The sequence below is a fragment of the Columba livia genome, chromosome 3, assembly GCF_036013475.1.
Source record: "Columba livia isolate bColLiv1 breed racing homer chromosome 3, bColLiv1.pat.W.v2, whole genome shotgun sequence".
Classification (NCBI taxonomy): domain Eukaryota; kingdom Metazoa; phylum Chordata; class Aves; order Columbiformes; family Columbidae; genus Columba; species Columba livia.
In genome coordinates, this window is record NC_088604.1 from 93,654,925 (window position 1) to 93,670,853 (window position 15,929).

Sequence of the window (15,929 nt, forward strand, 5' to 3'; positions counted from 1 at the left end):
GAATGCCCTGCAAGAAAGGAGGAGTAAGATGGAAAAACTGGCATTTAAAAGAATGCTGGACAGGAGGAGCGAATGAAGAGGGAAGAGAGGTTTTAAGTGGATAACTATTCGGTAAACACTTACTTGTGCTGAAGTCCAGGGTGCACGAATCTCAAATAGTGGATCAGAAGAATTGAAAGGAGATAAGGAAAAACCTGGAACTCTAAGAAAATGAAATAAAGTAAACACAAAACAAGAATAAGACACTTTTTTCTGAAGTGTGAAAGTAAATTTCTTATTTATGTTCATGAGTCAAATAAGAATTTTTTAAATGAATGTCATGTACCTTTTCCTTCTTCAACCAAGTTTAAAGCATGTTACTTGCTTTACTTTTTTTTTCTGTTTATATGTCACAGGCATTTCTTGCAGTAGTGTTTCTTACCACTGTTTTTTCTTGGTTTTATTAATTTAATGATTTTAGAATATCTGCATTTCTGAAGCTGTTTGACTTAAAGTGGTTTTCCCACCCTGCACCACTCAGGCTTTAAATGAATCTGAACCTGAACTGATGGCGTATTCCCTGGATTTTCTTCTTCTGGTGCTGTCTTTTCAGGGGCCAGAAGAGGATGGGGAAATGACAGCCAAGCTGAGGAAGGGCTGGCTGTACAGGAATTTGACTCACATAAAGAAACTACAAGGGTCAGAAAATTTATGTGGGGGCAGGACTAACAAGAAGGATCTGTGTTATACTTGTATCTGGTGGTGCAGGGTTTTTTTTGAGTAGTGGGGATGGTTTCTTGCTGTAAGGGTTTACCTATATGTTTTGCTTTCAGGTCAAGGGGCTATGTGGGGATTAATGCTCTATTGAAAGAAAACTTGTTTTCCACAGCCTAGTACAACATGCTCCAAGTTCTGGGCCATTGCAGCTAAAACCCTCAACAAATAATGTGGGTTCTGAGTTGGATCAGCAAAAATGTGTACTTGAAGTACCTTGCAGAGCCCTTGTCAGGTCCTAGAAACAGCCTACGTGTGGTCTGACCGCAGAAGAGGGCAAAGGGGATGCCAAGAGGGTGATCGGGATGCTTCTAAATTTATCACCTGTCAAGGTCTCTCCTTTTCTTTGTTCCTTCTCTCACAAAAGGTGCTGGTTGTCTCTGGATCATCAGTATATCCTTGATGTTTGGGAGTGTGGACACCTCCTACATAGCTTGAAGCAAGTGAAGAATGAATGAGGCTTCTGAAGGGCTGATAAGCAGCAGGTGCTTCTATTCTGTCCTCCCTCATTCCTTCACAGGCTTTACACCTCTCTTATCTCTTTGTGTTTCCCTGGCACCCTCACTATCAACTCCCTCCTGCCAGCTCTTGTTTCAGGTGCTTGCTCCTCCACATCTGTGTTTTGGGCCACATCCCCTCTTAAAGAGTAACTGATGCCCCGGGATACTGTTGTTTATTGCAGTAGGGTTATTACTATGCTGTCAGCAGTGCCTGTCAGAAATATCGGTTTATTAACTTTTGCTCAAAAGGGTAAACTTCAGATTTGGTACATTTTCACAATTAATGTCTTTGTCTGATTTTGGCAGGAAACCTCTCCAGAATGTAGTAGTTCATTCTGGTCTGTTTTTATTCTGGAAAATAAGCAAATATGCACAGGCATTTTCATAAATGCAGAAAGGTCTTTGTGTCAGAAGTTGAAAGATATTGAGCATTTGTAGTTCATACTGACTTTTGCCTCAGTGTAGCTGAAGTTTCGTAGTACCTTTTCTTACAGTCCAAATACATGCATTTATTTAGCTTTATGATATTAAGTTGTTATTCTTAACGGGAAAAAATAATTTCAAGTAGCAAAAGCCATGTTTAAAACTTTTTATTCCCCACAACACACTTTTATAGCAAACAAAATGCCTGTTATGTACTTGTCTCACATTTGTAAATTGCAAGAAATCTTTCATTTACTCTTCCCTGGTTTTCTGACTGTCTTGTTTCATTGGTGAAACAGACACCATTGGCAATTAGAACAGGAAACTGTAGAGAGACCAATAATCACTTTTTTTCAAAGGAAATATAAACTGAGCCATCCTTGAACATGTGTTTGACTTGTTCCTTTTCATTCTATTATTATTTTTTCCTGTTGAGTTGTTTTGTGCCATAAGCAATACCAGCCAGAGCCCTTGTACTTTGGAATGCAGTCACTTTTGAACCCTGAATGACTCAAGACATAAGAAATTTTAAATTGTATTGTCAATATCCTACGTGAAACACCCTACGTACTTCATGCTTTTTAGGTTATTATGAATGTGTGCCCTGGCCATGCTGCTGTTGTCCCATCTAGTGAATACGACCCGCTTCCAAAAAAGCCTAAGGAACATATAGAGATGGACATAGTAACACTCTAAAAAACTTCACATGCACATCTTGTTGCCAAATAGCTGTTGTTAGTAGTTATTTCTTGATATAGTATTTAATAAAAAGCATATGCTGCATGTGTGTATCCTTTGTTGCAGCATAAAACCGTAGCCTGTAGATAGTCCTGAAGCATTTTGAAAGATCAGGACTTGGTGTAATCACTTTTGAGTACTATGTGTTACAGGAGATGTGTTGAGCAGGCAGGATTTCAGACCACTGTGGTGGCACTAGTTAGTGTTGTGCGCAAAGCGACTTCAAAAAGAATGAAAGGCATCTAGTGCTTCTACCTGTAGAAATGGGTTTGGTTTGGTTTTGTTGCTGCTTTGAGTCATTTATACTTCTGAATTATCATAGTGTAAGAAATTATTTCAAAATTAATCAAATTAGATTCTGTAGATATTAGAAACTGATGAGGTAAGACTCCTGACTGTAGTTATTTTTCTTGGGTTGTTGTCCTCTGTGAGACATGTAGAAGTTATATTACAGCATCAGGCATCTTCTGTTGTCAGAAGTAGAAGAAGGAGGTTTTAAAAGCCAAAATGAGCGTTTTGTTTAGTTTTAAAATATGGTGCCTTGCACACAGTGATCACTGGGAAGGAAAAAAAAAACCCTGTCTTTGTAATCTCCTACTGCCTCTAGCTATAAAAGCATAATACTGTTTCCCCTAAAAAGATATAAACTGTTGGTAACAGTGGCAGATACATGGTCCTAAAGAAGGAAATAGAACTACAAAGTAAAGTAACCCTTAGAGAGTTGTTTCATGTTATTGATTTTTAATTTTTCTGAAAAGCCATATTGTGATTTTTATATGGGTTAAAAGTTATTTTTAAGTTAGACCTTTCAGACAGATACATGGAATATACAGCATTGTTATTTTAATCTAATCTGACACAAGAATTAATAGTTCTAATGACACTTAAAGCTATTTTCAGTGTTGTATAATGTGGTTCTTTGTGGACGGGTGAACAAGAAGTTCATTTTGTGTGAACTTTAATTTGTGAACTTTCATGATCACATGGTCCAAATAAATGATCTCATGTAAAATACTTCATAAGTCAAGTTGCGGATGTTGTTAAATTTATCATGTCCAGCTCTCAAATTATTACTGCAATAACTACTTGGGTTTTTCACTCTCTCAGAGGCTTTTATTTTAACAGTCAGATTTCCTTAGAAAGAGAGGTGTTTATAACCACTGCCGTCTTTGACACTTTTTTCCATCAACTGTTTGACTAGTTCAGTTTTGCTAGTGCTTTTCCATCAGCCTTTTCCTTTCCGATGAATTTACAATCTATCTGAGTGCTATATTTTTAAATCAGTTTTATTTCAGTGATACATATTTTTTCATTCAGTCAGTATATAAATGGGGCTTATAATGGCTTTATCTACATGGGCGTTCCCTGGGGTTTTGCAGAAACAGCTTTTTTGAACAGAATTACGGTACCATGGTTAGCCATGAAAATCCTCAATACAATTGCAGTGTTGCAATTATAAAAGTATAAAACACTGAGGAGGTGTCTCTGGATGATGGACGATGCCATTCAGTTTTGGTGGTGTGTGTGACGAGCAGGAGGTGTTTGTTGGCACGTGCTCATAATTGAATTCTGAGAGAAGCTTGATTTGGGCCTTTCTTTAGTTAGTCTGATCTTCCTGGGAAAAGGGAGGGGGCAAAAAAGGTTATTTTGTGTGGCAGATATATTTCTCCAGTTTTTACAGTGACTGAAACAGATAACTAGGTGATAAATTTGAGGAAATTTTTATTTCATGGTTTGTAATACAAAACATTCACACTCAGTATTATTACTGTATTTTACACGACGCTGTTTTGGGGAGATCTCTTCACAGATTTTTGTAGAGTGAAAACCGTAATGTCATCAGTAAGTATTTTTTGACGTTTTAAACTCTTGAACAAAAAAGCTTTTACTCTGTTGTTACTTGTAGCTTACTAGGAGAACACTGATCCTCAATGTTAAGTAGATAAATAAATAGGTGGACTCCCCTTTTGCAGCTGGTTGATAATTTGTAAAGTATTGTAAGACCAACAAGACTGATAAAGTGCACAGAAAAGGCTTAACAGTGTTTGGAGAAGGGAAAAAGGGAGCTTGGTTTCAAATAAAGTTCTCTTGTTTTTTCCAAGTTCAGTTAACTTGTGGAATTGTGTGGAATTCAAGTCAACTCTTAAGCTGCCTCCATGGATTTGGTAACTTCTGACAGCATCATCTTGCTAATTCATTTTGTTGTCCTTTTTGCCAAATGGAAATATTTTTAAGGTTTGAGTTTGAGGTAATCGTGCTTCATACTGTTAAATGTGCTTTACTGTAGTTTTATTTCTACAGTACACTTTACTGTTTCCTAAAAAAAAACCTGCTGTGTTATGTGGTGATCCTTCAACATAAACCATCACTCCTCAGCAAAATCTGTTGGTGATCAAGGTCATGGATACTCTGTGATCAGGATCTAGGGCAGGGTATGGCACAGACACCTCGGGGGCTCTAAAAGGTTGCAACACTGTGATGATGGAGACACATGCAAGATTTGTGTGATAAGGAGATATTCTGTGTGGCACCTTTTTGCAGCTTTATTTATGGTTTATCAGAGGTTATGAACAAAGTAAGGGTAACACAGGAGGGTGGTGGTGGCTTTCACCCATTTCTGTTCTGCTGAATTCCAGCTGTGAAGTGATTTAGAACTGCAGGCTCTCCCTGGTAGTGGAGGGGAAAGAGTCTGAAGATCCCATTGAGATACTCTGACCAACTTGTGTTTGGTGTTTATTTGCAAGAAAAAGGGTGTGAAGTATCCTGATAGCTCCTCATCACTGAATGGTTTTCAGCTGCCTTGAGCAGATCTGGCTTGTAGTGGAATGGGTGCATTGCCCAGTCGTTGCTCTCATTGCTAGTTTTGAGGTTTTGATGCCAGAGGAATTCTGAAGGCGTGTGCTCTGCAAACAGCTTGTGCACAGCAGTCCCCATCCAGCTGATCATCTCTGGCCTTCTGCTGGGAATTGCAGCTGCCACATCAGCTGGTGGTCCTCCCTGAGCCCTTTCAGTAAAAAGGACTAAGATTTGTTCAATATAAATAGCAGGTCTCTGCTCAAGTGACCGAAGGAAGTTGACGTTTTTTTTTGTTAGATGCCTGAGTAGGAGGTTTGAAGTTGTCAGACTTCGGAAGGATGCAGTGTTGATCAAATGGTCACCATGGTAACACCTACCATGGGCACTGCTGTGTTTAGAAGGCAACCTCTCTACAGTTCAATATCCAAAGCAAGTGGAGGGTTAAGCTACAGCAGCTTTAAAAATGTTCTTAGATCTGGTTTTAGAGACAGTGAGACAGCTGTACTCCTTTGGGATAATAAAATCAAAGGCAAGGATGTGCAACTGTTGAAGAAAGTGGTGTTGAGTAAGCAAATGTGTTGGAAGAAGTTGCTTTTCAAAAGAATTTTTCTGCCATAAAAACTCTTGGTGTTGACATTCCCTTTTGTCAAAAGCACATCTTACCAACTGCATGCGAGTGGAAGAGGGAAGGGGAAAATTAATAATAAAGAACAGATCTTCCTGAACAGCTTCTAATGCCTCTGAAGTAAATTTCATCATTTCTCTTTGGAACTTGCCTGTTACTGGTGAATTCGCAGAGACAGCATTCATCTGCCGTGATGCTGCTGATTGTAAAACTAAGTGCATGAGCTTAATACAGTTCAGGAAATGTTTGATAGCTTTGAGTTTGGCAATTTCTGTGATAGTGTAGGATGCTGTTTGTATGGAGGAAAAAAAAAATCCACAAAGTGTTGAAACTTTGTGGTTAATTAAAATCAGAAGGAATATTCGAGCTGTTTGGGGGAGATGTAATCAGCCGGCTAGAGAGATTAAACTTTGGGAACAAAAGTGAAATATATTGCAGGTAGAATTCCAAGTGTTCAAAGCAGAGATGCAGAATTCATTAACGTTGTTCTCTGATGATGCAGTTAAGCCCTTTCCTTGCCCTTAAGTTTACCTTGGCTAGGGCACTGGCAGTTAAATGCCACTGTGAAAATTACTGGAAAACATTAACTTGTTATTGTAAGCTGACATCATGCTAAACCTGATGGGAAGTAAAAATTTATAGCTTGTCCATATGTGTAAGGCAAAAATCTGCTGAGTTTCTGCAGTAGCATGATTCTGTATTTGCTACAGCTTAAATGTCATCATAAGTTGTCTATGTTACTATGAGCTTCATAGTTTTAAAAAGCGTATGATACTGGTAAAACATCAGGAACATCTGTGGTCCAAAACTCATGAACTTTGGGGAAAGTGTCTATATTTTCTGTGCACTTGTGGTGGTAGGTTCTACATCTTACTGGCATGTATGTATTCTTCTCACTGTTTTCTTTGGAGATCAAAGTGCTTTCAAAAAAGTCTTTTTAAAGCATAATTTAGTATTTTTTTTTTCCTCCCAACATAAATTCTCATGGACTTTCCTACTATCTGTGAACTGGAACTTAAAGAATCTGAGTTAAGTGTGTTTCTGGGATACATCCCCCGAAGATTTTTAAATAAGTCAGTGAATGTCTCTGTTTCCTTGACTGCAAAACTATCTTCTGTAATAATCCTTTTGGAATATGGGGGTGGGGGATAGGGGAAGACTATGGAAATTGAGAAGCAGTATGCCATTGTGGAAGGAAAAGCTTTATTTCTTCATAGAATCGTACATTTCAGTTGGAAGAGACACTAAACCACGTCCCTAAGCACCATGTCTACCATCCTTTCAACACCTCCAGGGATGGTGATTCCACCACTTCCTGGGCAGCCTGTTCCAGTGCTCAACAACACTTTCCATTAAGAATTTTTTCCTAATATCCAATCTAAACCTCCCCTGGCACAACTTGAGGCCACTTCCTCTCATCCTATTACTTGTTACTTGGGTTACTTAGGAGAAGAGACTCACACCCTCCATGCTACAACCTCCTTGGAAAAGAGGTAAAAAGATGATGTGTATTTCAGGAAACCATTCCTCTCTTCTCACAGGTGATCTTGTTGGAAAGTGTCCTTATCCACATCCTCCTGTGCTGAATACTGCTGCCTTGTACTGTAGCAAGACTGAAAATGCAGGAGGGCTGTTTGGTTGTGGATTGTCTTCTCTCTCTTGTGGAATCCTCTTAACATGAATTACTTTCTAGATGTTGCTGTAATTAAAAAAATAATTAATGCAACTTCCTTTGTGCTGCTGTCCTATGTACTGCCTTTGTAAAGCTTAACTACATTGTTAATATTTATGCTTGGAATTCAGTTTGACTTATCTACAAGTTCAGCCCACACATTAGCGATGTTGTCTAAACATAAAGTTACTTTGATTGCATGTTTTGGTTGCATGTTCCTTTTTCGTAGGGTTAATTTTGACAGGAGAATTCTGGCGAATGCTACCTGCACTCAGCTGTGTTACTCCGTGATGGATAAGAATGGTGTTTGAGTTCAGGTCTAGGCACCAATGTGGATGGTGCTTGATGTGTCTGTATAGCTATAGCCCCTAATGTTCCCATTGTTTCCAGCAACTAATCGTGTGAGAAGTTTCTTCAAGGAACAGACATTTCCCCTGTTACTTGCACTCCAAGAGAGGTGCAGCAATCCCTGCCATGGAAGAGCCATCAATCTTACAGTAAGTTCAGCAGGCTTTACAATGTTGGCTTGAAGTTCAGACAAAAGAGCGCAATTGGTAATATTGAGTTTCTTGGATGTAAATGGAACCATTAAAAGCGACAATATACTTGTAAGTATGCAGCAATGGAAGGGAAAGTTGATTTTCATACACAGAGGCACGTACAATAAGAGGTCATGACTGACTTAATGTATGAATGGGGAAAAGCTTTTGGAAGATGTAATAGAACCTTGAAAAGCACCACTTTTTTTCTTTTAATGGTTATAGCTACTGCACTAGGACATTTTATGTGGGAAATTGTTGCTCAGACTTTAAAAATACTGAATGTTTTTCTTTTGTTTGAGAGAGACTTGTATCTGCATTTTCTCAAAGTTTAAAATCATTAGGTCAGAGAAGCAAATTGTTTTCTGGAGCTGCAAGTTTTACTCCACTTTATGCTATAATGTGAATTCGGGAAAGAAATTCATCAAATCAGTATAGCTTACTTCTAGTTATTTTCTCAGCTTGTGTGTTGATGCAGACATTCCTGAGACACAAGATCAGCGCTGCTGAAACCAGCACAGCTCCAGGGTCAGTATTAGTGCGCTTTGAGCACTCCTTATAAACACGTTCCTACTGACTCTGGCTCACATGTCAGCTTCTTGGTGTCAACAAGGTAGCTGTAGCCTTTAATATTCTTCCTAATTGTAAATATCCTTCAGTAAACAAGGGTGTGTACCTTGGCCTTTTCTTTGCATTTTGTCTCCTTCATGTGGACATGTGCAGGATAACTGTGTTATGAGGGTGTAATCTGGGAAAGAATAATTTCAAACTGTTTCGCTACCAGCCAGGGAAAAAAAAAAAAAAAAAAAAGGAAAAAAATAAGTTTAAAGAAGGGGGAAAGCTTTATATCCTTTGAGGTAGCTGGATTAAGACAGCGATGCATGGCTTTTCGTGATGGCAGGGTATAGACATGGAAGATGACACTTCATTGTTTTCTTCCTGCTATTTGTTCTGAGCAGAAATACAGGCTGAACACAACTTTTAACTGCTCCAGCACGCAGTCTGCTGGGTTTGTTCCTCTGGACTTCCAGGTTTTGGTTGTGTGCTGCTGGGAAGGTAAGAGATGTGTTTGCAGAGAGTGGAAGTCCCAGCAGCTCCACAGTTGTCTCTTTCTGTGCAAATAGGCAAACTGTATGTTTTTAAGAGAAAATTCAGGTAGGACTTTCAAGTAAATAACACTAAAGAACATCATGTCAGCCAGCAGCAAACTTACCATTGTTTTGTGTTCTCCTAATAGAGAATTTGTGTTGGAGACGCAAATTTTAAGCTGAAATTCAATTTCACCCTCACTAAAACAGGAAGAAAAACCTGAAATAAAACTTAATAAAAATGGTATTGCAAGAATTTTGATCAGTGAAATTTCACATTCTTTGGTTTGTCTTAGACAAAAGCAGGACAAAAGCATTTATTTCCAATTTTAAGAACATGTTTTTAATAATGAATGTTTTGTGATATGTATCTATCACTGGGATGAAAGCTACTTTGCTATTTTTCAGCATTTTGTACCTTTCATTAGTTATGGCACATTCATAACTTTCAGGTTATTATACAGCTGTGTTATTCTTTCTCAGTTATGTGAAGTTAACTAGTATTGTGTTTTTATTCATAACTTTAGATGTGTTCATACCTTATTTTACAACTTCTTAATCAAAACATGCTTGTCTGCATTTTAATTAAAACAACTTGATTCTTTTATAAACCTGGCTTTATGAATTTTGATGGATATATTTGGAAGAAGGATTAAAAAGCCCTGCTTTCTCATGAATAATAAACCAAAATTGTGTAATTAGATGATGAAATGTGCTGACAAAACAAAGCTGAAATTATGGAAAAATTGAATTGGGAACCAGCTGTTGCTTTAAAGGAAGAAAAAAAAATATACAGTTTTCAGATAAATATTTGCAATGGGAAATATTTCAACTTCAGACTGAGTTTATGAATCCATACAAAAATAAATTTGAAGAAGCAAATAATATTCATATATAGTAATCTTATAAGACAATAATGTAATTTTTATTTGGCAGAAATAATAGCCTGACCTGTTAGTTGTGAAGTTACCATCATGAAACTAAAGACTTCAAGGAAAGGAGGTGCTAGAAACAAAGGATGGCGCCTGTAATAATCTGGTATACATACATGATCTATGGCTGTGATAACAATGTAGTAAATGATGGCTTTTCTAACGTATTTGTTAGGAGATGGCAAGAGAATTGATAAATATTTGAAATTCCTCTTCAATAGATTGTAATTTAAACGTGGAACCGCTTTGCGCTGCGGGTCTGCGCTGATCTGAAACTCCCACCCTGCCCTTTGTGCAGCTGCTTTTGGTTGCGAGAGTAGCATGGGCTGCAGGGACTGGGTTCCTGCCATACTTGGTGGTTATAAAGCATTACGTTTATTTTCCACAAGTATAAATTTTTACAGGGCAGGGTGATATCAGGAGGGAACCAGATAGTTACAGACTCTCCCGTCTATTTTTATATAAGTATCTTCTTGGAAAACCAGGGGGAGGTAGCTGAGGTTTTTAGTCCCATTGTAATTGTCGCACTGGCACTTCTCATCTTTGGAAAGAAGGGGGTTGGTTTGGGGGCTTGTTTTTCCCTGGAGATAATTATTGTAACTTTGAACTTTTTATCGTGCTAATAAAAATGCCTTCACCTGTCAGAGCAGCTTGCCAGCTTTTATCTACATGGTCGTAGTAAAAAAAAATGAAAAATTTGGCCTCACTTTCAGAATACAGAGATAACTTGGCAGTTGTATTTATCATACAAGAAGAATAAAATTTTATCTGCCTTTAAAAAAAGAGAGATGAAAAATGTTGTTTGAGGTTTTCTCACTAGCCTGTTAATACTCAGGCAAGAGCTTTTGATGGAACAATTCTGAAAAACCACATTTAGCTTAGTGCAGCAATGCCCTTACTGCTGCCGTTTTGCAAAACACCCTTTTTTGTCTTTCCTTATTGCTTCAAACTCCATAGGTTGGTGAGGGACATATTTTTTCAAGCTTAGTATTCATACAATATTTTCTTTCAACTGGTGTAACATCTGTGTTCTTTATACTTTCTTTTAGGGCATTAAATGATCTATGCTGCAAATGTACAGTTTAGGGTGATGTCAATTTGCTTCTTTTTTTGCCTTTCTTTTCAAGAAGCACTGAAGTGAACACTGGGTGCATTGTTTCAGTCTTGCACTGAGGAATGTGAATATTTGTACTGTATACTTAATTCCGTCCAAATATAGCTGAGGGCATGCATGGAGAAGTTTTTATTGTTTCAGGTCTGCTTAAGGGGAGAAAAGTTTAACTTTGCTACTTCACTGAGATGTGTGCAATTATGTAACCTTCAGTGTGTTTTTGGAAAATCTGATTGTTTAAAAAAGGTGCAACATGTTGAAGTCTGTGTTTTATGGGTACCCAACAAGTGTCCACCTAATCATTATTTCATGTCTGAAGTTAGAAGTTTTTTGTAAGTTTCAGAAACCTTAGCTCCTCCTATAAGATTAATGCTAATGCTACAGAATGTTAATTTAAATTTGTTAGACAGAAAGTGTGTCACAATAGATCAGCTTTGTGGCTATTGAAGTTTTCTTTTATTTGCGGTGTCTCTGTACATATGCAGGAGAACCCTTGACATAAAAAAAAAATTGAAGACACTTGTTAAATTTTGTGGCTTATAAAAGTTTTCATCTACCATTACATTGCTTCTTTATTCTAATAGTGTATTTCACAGCCTGAATACAGCAATTTGAGCTGATACGAGAGCTGCTAAAGATAATGATCAGCTTCATATCATCTTAAAGTTGATGTCAGGGAGAAAAATGCCTCTTCCTGCTTCACATGATTTATATTTTTTACTTGGCTGATGTCTAAACATTTAAGTATTTCTTTTTTAAACAAGTAATGCGCATATGTTTTTACTTGCTTATCCAAAATGAACACTTGGAAAATAGCAGAGGTTATGCCGTAAGGTCTGCTTGGGTACAAAGATGACCCTCAACTTTCTCATGTCATGACAGGGAGACAGAGAGGTCTCCGTGTTGTCTCTGCTGCATGCTGTTTGGTGGGGGCTGGATGTGGGTGCTGACTGACCAGCAGGGAACCAAACTGGCCGTTTCCTTTTTTGTCTCTTCCCTTCCTTGCTCTTCTCTACTTCTTCCCTTTTTCTTGAGGCTTCTGCAACTGAAGAACAAAGACAAAGCATTGACAATGCCAAGGAAGGGAGTGAAGGTACTGGAAGTGTTAGGAAAGGTGGGAGAACAGAACACAGCTTCCATTCTTTGGCATACTGGGTCCTTGTGTTTTGCTAATTAGGAAAGTATGTCACACCTGAGCTGGTTTGATGTGTTTTTTTTTTTTTCCCCATGTTCAGCTTAAAATTTCTGTTTTATTCTGCACTTAGTGCCACAAAAATGATCTGAGGGCTGGAACAGCTTTGCTGTGAGGACAGGCTGAGAGAGTTGGGGCTGTTCAGCCTGGAGAAGAGAAGGCTCCAGGGAGACCTTATTGTACCTTTCAGTACTTAAAATGGGCCTATAAGGAGGATGGAGACAGACTTTTTACTATGGTGTGTTACGGCAGGACAAAGGGTAATGGTATTAAACTAAAAGAGGGGACATTCAGGCTAGACAAAAGGAAGAAATTTTTTACAATGAGGATGCTAAAATACTTGCACAGGTTTCCCAGAGAGGTGGTAGATGCCTCATCCCTGGAGGCATTCAAGGCCAGGCTGGTCGGGGCTCTGAGCAACCTGATCTAATTGAAGATGTCCCTGCTTATGGCAGGGGGTTGGACTAGGTGACCCCTGAAGGTCCTTTCCAACCCAAACTATTCTATGATCAGAAGTCCTCCCATGTTGGTGGTTTTACCTGCAGCAGGTTAGGACATGCTGTCAGTAGAACCTCGAGGACCAAAGGGTCTCAGAATGGTCAGTCGCTGGACACTGTTTCCCGTCATGTATGCGAGTACCTGGACTTGGCATGGCTTGCGTTGTTTTAACAACTCTTGGCCAGGTTGATGGGCAGTCTGTACAATCCTGATGTGGTATTAGCCTGACTCCTCAACAGCCCATTCAGGGAGAGAAAAGGGGTTTGAGCATCCAGCAACTTGCTGTCTTCAATGCAGGGTTCCAGAGAACTATGAACAATACCTTGGGTGTTGTCTTCAGTCCTACTAAAACCACTCCCAACATCTCAAGGGTGTTTTCAGGCTGCTTACTTGGTGTTTAGTTCATGTCAAATTTAAAGATAATTGCTGTCATCCTGTAAGTCTTCATAACCTTCCTCTACAGACAATACAAATCTCTTGTAAAACTACCTTTAAAAAAAAAAATGAGTAACATTGCCTTAGTGTAATAAAAAACAATCCCACATACAAAAGGAGCACCATGACCTCATTGCATTTATGTGTGAGGAATTTAGCAGAGGATTTTAGATTGAGTAGTATTTTGGACGTGTGCTGGAAAGTCTGTCTGTTTTATTACCTATACCAAACAGTCTCATAAAACTTGCTACTTCTCCATGCAAACGTTGCCTGCCTTGTAGTCTTAGATCATGGAAGCTGCAGTGATATTACTGTAAGCCAAACAATGATGTGTCACTCATGATGGAAGTGAAGAACTACTGAGGTTAACATCTACAGATTGTTTGTTTGGTTGCCATCATTTTTAGCTTACATAAAATAAGGCTTTGGATAAAACACGTGGACATCAGTTACAATTTCAGTTTTGGTTTAGGCATTCTAAAATCTTATGCTGAGAAAAAGAATTCCTTTGTGGGAAAAGCTTTCTAGGCCTCTCAGATTTGGTGAAGGGACCTGAATAAATGATAGACGGCTTATACTGAAATAATGACAAAATCAGTATTTTGCACATGTCAAAATTTGGACCAGGGTAAACTGTAGTAGTTGAACGTTGCCTTTGAATGCCAACATTATTCAAGAGTGACTCAAACTCTTATGTGAGTTGTACCTTCTAATTCCATTGCTTAAATATGGCTCATACCCTTTGATTTTTTACCTTCTGAATGGTATTGGAAGGAAGTTGTTTTGTGGGTTTTGTTCTAAATTTCTTACCTAGACTAATTTAAATCCAAAAATTTTACCTGCTTAGTGTGCATAGTTCTCCCTCTCGCAAGACCTTTTGCTTGAACTATCAAATTACTTAGGTTTCCTTTGTATTTAGGAGAGAGGAACTTTGGGAGTTGTTTTCAAAGCTGTAGAGATGAACTTAATTTAAGCTTCTAGGAAAAATATATGATAGCCCCTTCATAATTGTGAAACAGACTTTTATAGCTTAGAGGTAAATCCCTTTTCATTCCTGGAGATGAACACAGGTACAGAAGACTAAAATCCGAAAGGTTGAGGCACTGAAAGATTTTCAATTAGCAGAGGATATAAAAGGCAGTGAGAAGAACTTATGCATGTATAGTATTTTCCTTTTTCATCCCTTTTCTTCTATGGTGTTCATTACTTAACAGAGATTAAGGAAAAGCCACAAAAATACAGAAAAACTACTGGTAGTGGCAACTTTGTGCATCAGTTTTCATGAAAAAGGTTAGAAGAGTTGATACTCACATAAACTGTTTTAATAAGCAGACAGCAGAGGTAAGAGGAAGCTACAGAAGAGGATTCAGTGTGGAGATCTCAGATGGCACTCTCAAATGTTTGCAAAGCCCTTTGTCGAAAAAGATCAAAATTCAAAATGATCTTGGAAAAAACATCTTAGAAAGATGGTCTGCTGTCGACAGAATGATGTTCAGTACAGAGGACTTCAGAAGATTTAAAAAAAACCCAGACAGACGAGATGACGGCTTTCTTTCTGGGATGTCTCTTGCCTCCAGAGCACCTGCTAACACAGGGAGATGAGAATTTATTTCATTGTTCCTGTCAAAGGAGCCCAGTGGGATCTCTCTTTAATAAGTATCTCACTAGGAAAAAATCTGGGCAGGCTGAATGGTGTCCAGAGAGCAGTTGTTTACCGTAAGGGCAAGAGAGGGAGTGGAGAGGAACACCTTACCTCAAGAGCTTGGATTTTGAGGGAGAAACACTAGAAGATGTTGCATACAGATATTTTGAAATCTGTTTTCTTGGCTGTTCTCAGGATTTGGACAATCAGCCATTTGTTTCAGTAGAAAATGTTTAGACCCTGCCTCAGTGTTTGTATGGATTATAGATAGTCTCTTGACATCTCTTCTGTTCTGTTTCCATGCTTATTTGAAACCACTGCAGCTGTTTTTCCACTTGAATGATTTTACAAAAAATAACCCAGATGAAATTGTGTCAAGTTAATGCTATGCAGCAGTGCTTATGTTTCCAAAACAAGCAAACAAACAAACAAAAATATAACCCCAGGGGCAAGTGACAGCTGGAATGCAGGAAACCAAATTCTGAGATATACAAGTCTGGATATAAAGGTTTTTTTCTTTTCCCAAAGTAAAGGCCCAGCTTGATCCACTAGCACTTTGTAAAATTGTCGCTTTGCAAGTATGAAGTGCTGATACTCTCACACATTAAGAGTGTTTCCTTATAAAATGCTCATGAATGTATTTTCAGAAATGGTCTGATAGCACCTCTAAAGCTTCAGAAATTCTGCATGTTGCCCGTTTCAATAAACCATCGAGGGGAGGGGGTGTACTTTTTCAGTTTGCTTAGAAACCCTGCCTTGTCTATCAATGTAACTTACCTCTGTAGGCAAATAGAATTTCAAATTTGGAGGCTGTAAGTTAAAGAGGGAGAGTTAGCACTCTCTTTCTCTTATTTCAACTTCCAAATTGCATGCAGGTGCAAAACTCCTTAACGTGAGCAAGATCTTGCCCATGAGGCTTCAGTATTGCACCACATGTCTCTGTCTTTTTCCATTTAGAAATTAAGTCATCTACGTGTTGCCTGTT

At 38.4% G+C, this 15,929-nt stretch overlaps 1 protein-coding gene across 20 annotated transcripts in view; it reads left to right on the plus strand.

Annotated features, from left to right (window-relative positions):
• Positions 1-15,929, plus strand: part of THADA (THADA armadillo repeat containing) — a 167,798-nt gene that overhangs the window by 88,346 nt on the left and 63,523 nt on the right. The window contains exon 30 of one of the 20 annotated variants that reach the window (XR_010471582.1): positions 1,121-1,238. The exons of the other annotated variants lie outside the window; for them this stretch is intronic. The gene's annotated coding sequence lies outside the window, so the exon portion shown is untranslated. The remainder of the gene's footprint in view (positions 1-1,120; positions 1,239-15,929) is intronic. 20 annotated transcript variants of the gene reach the window in all.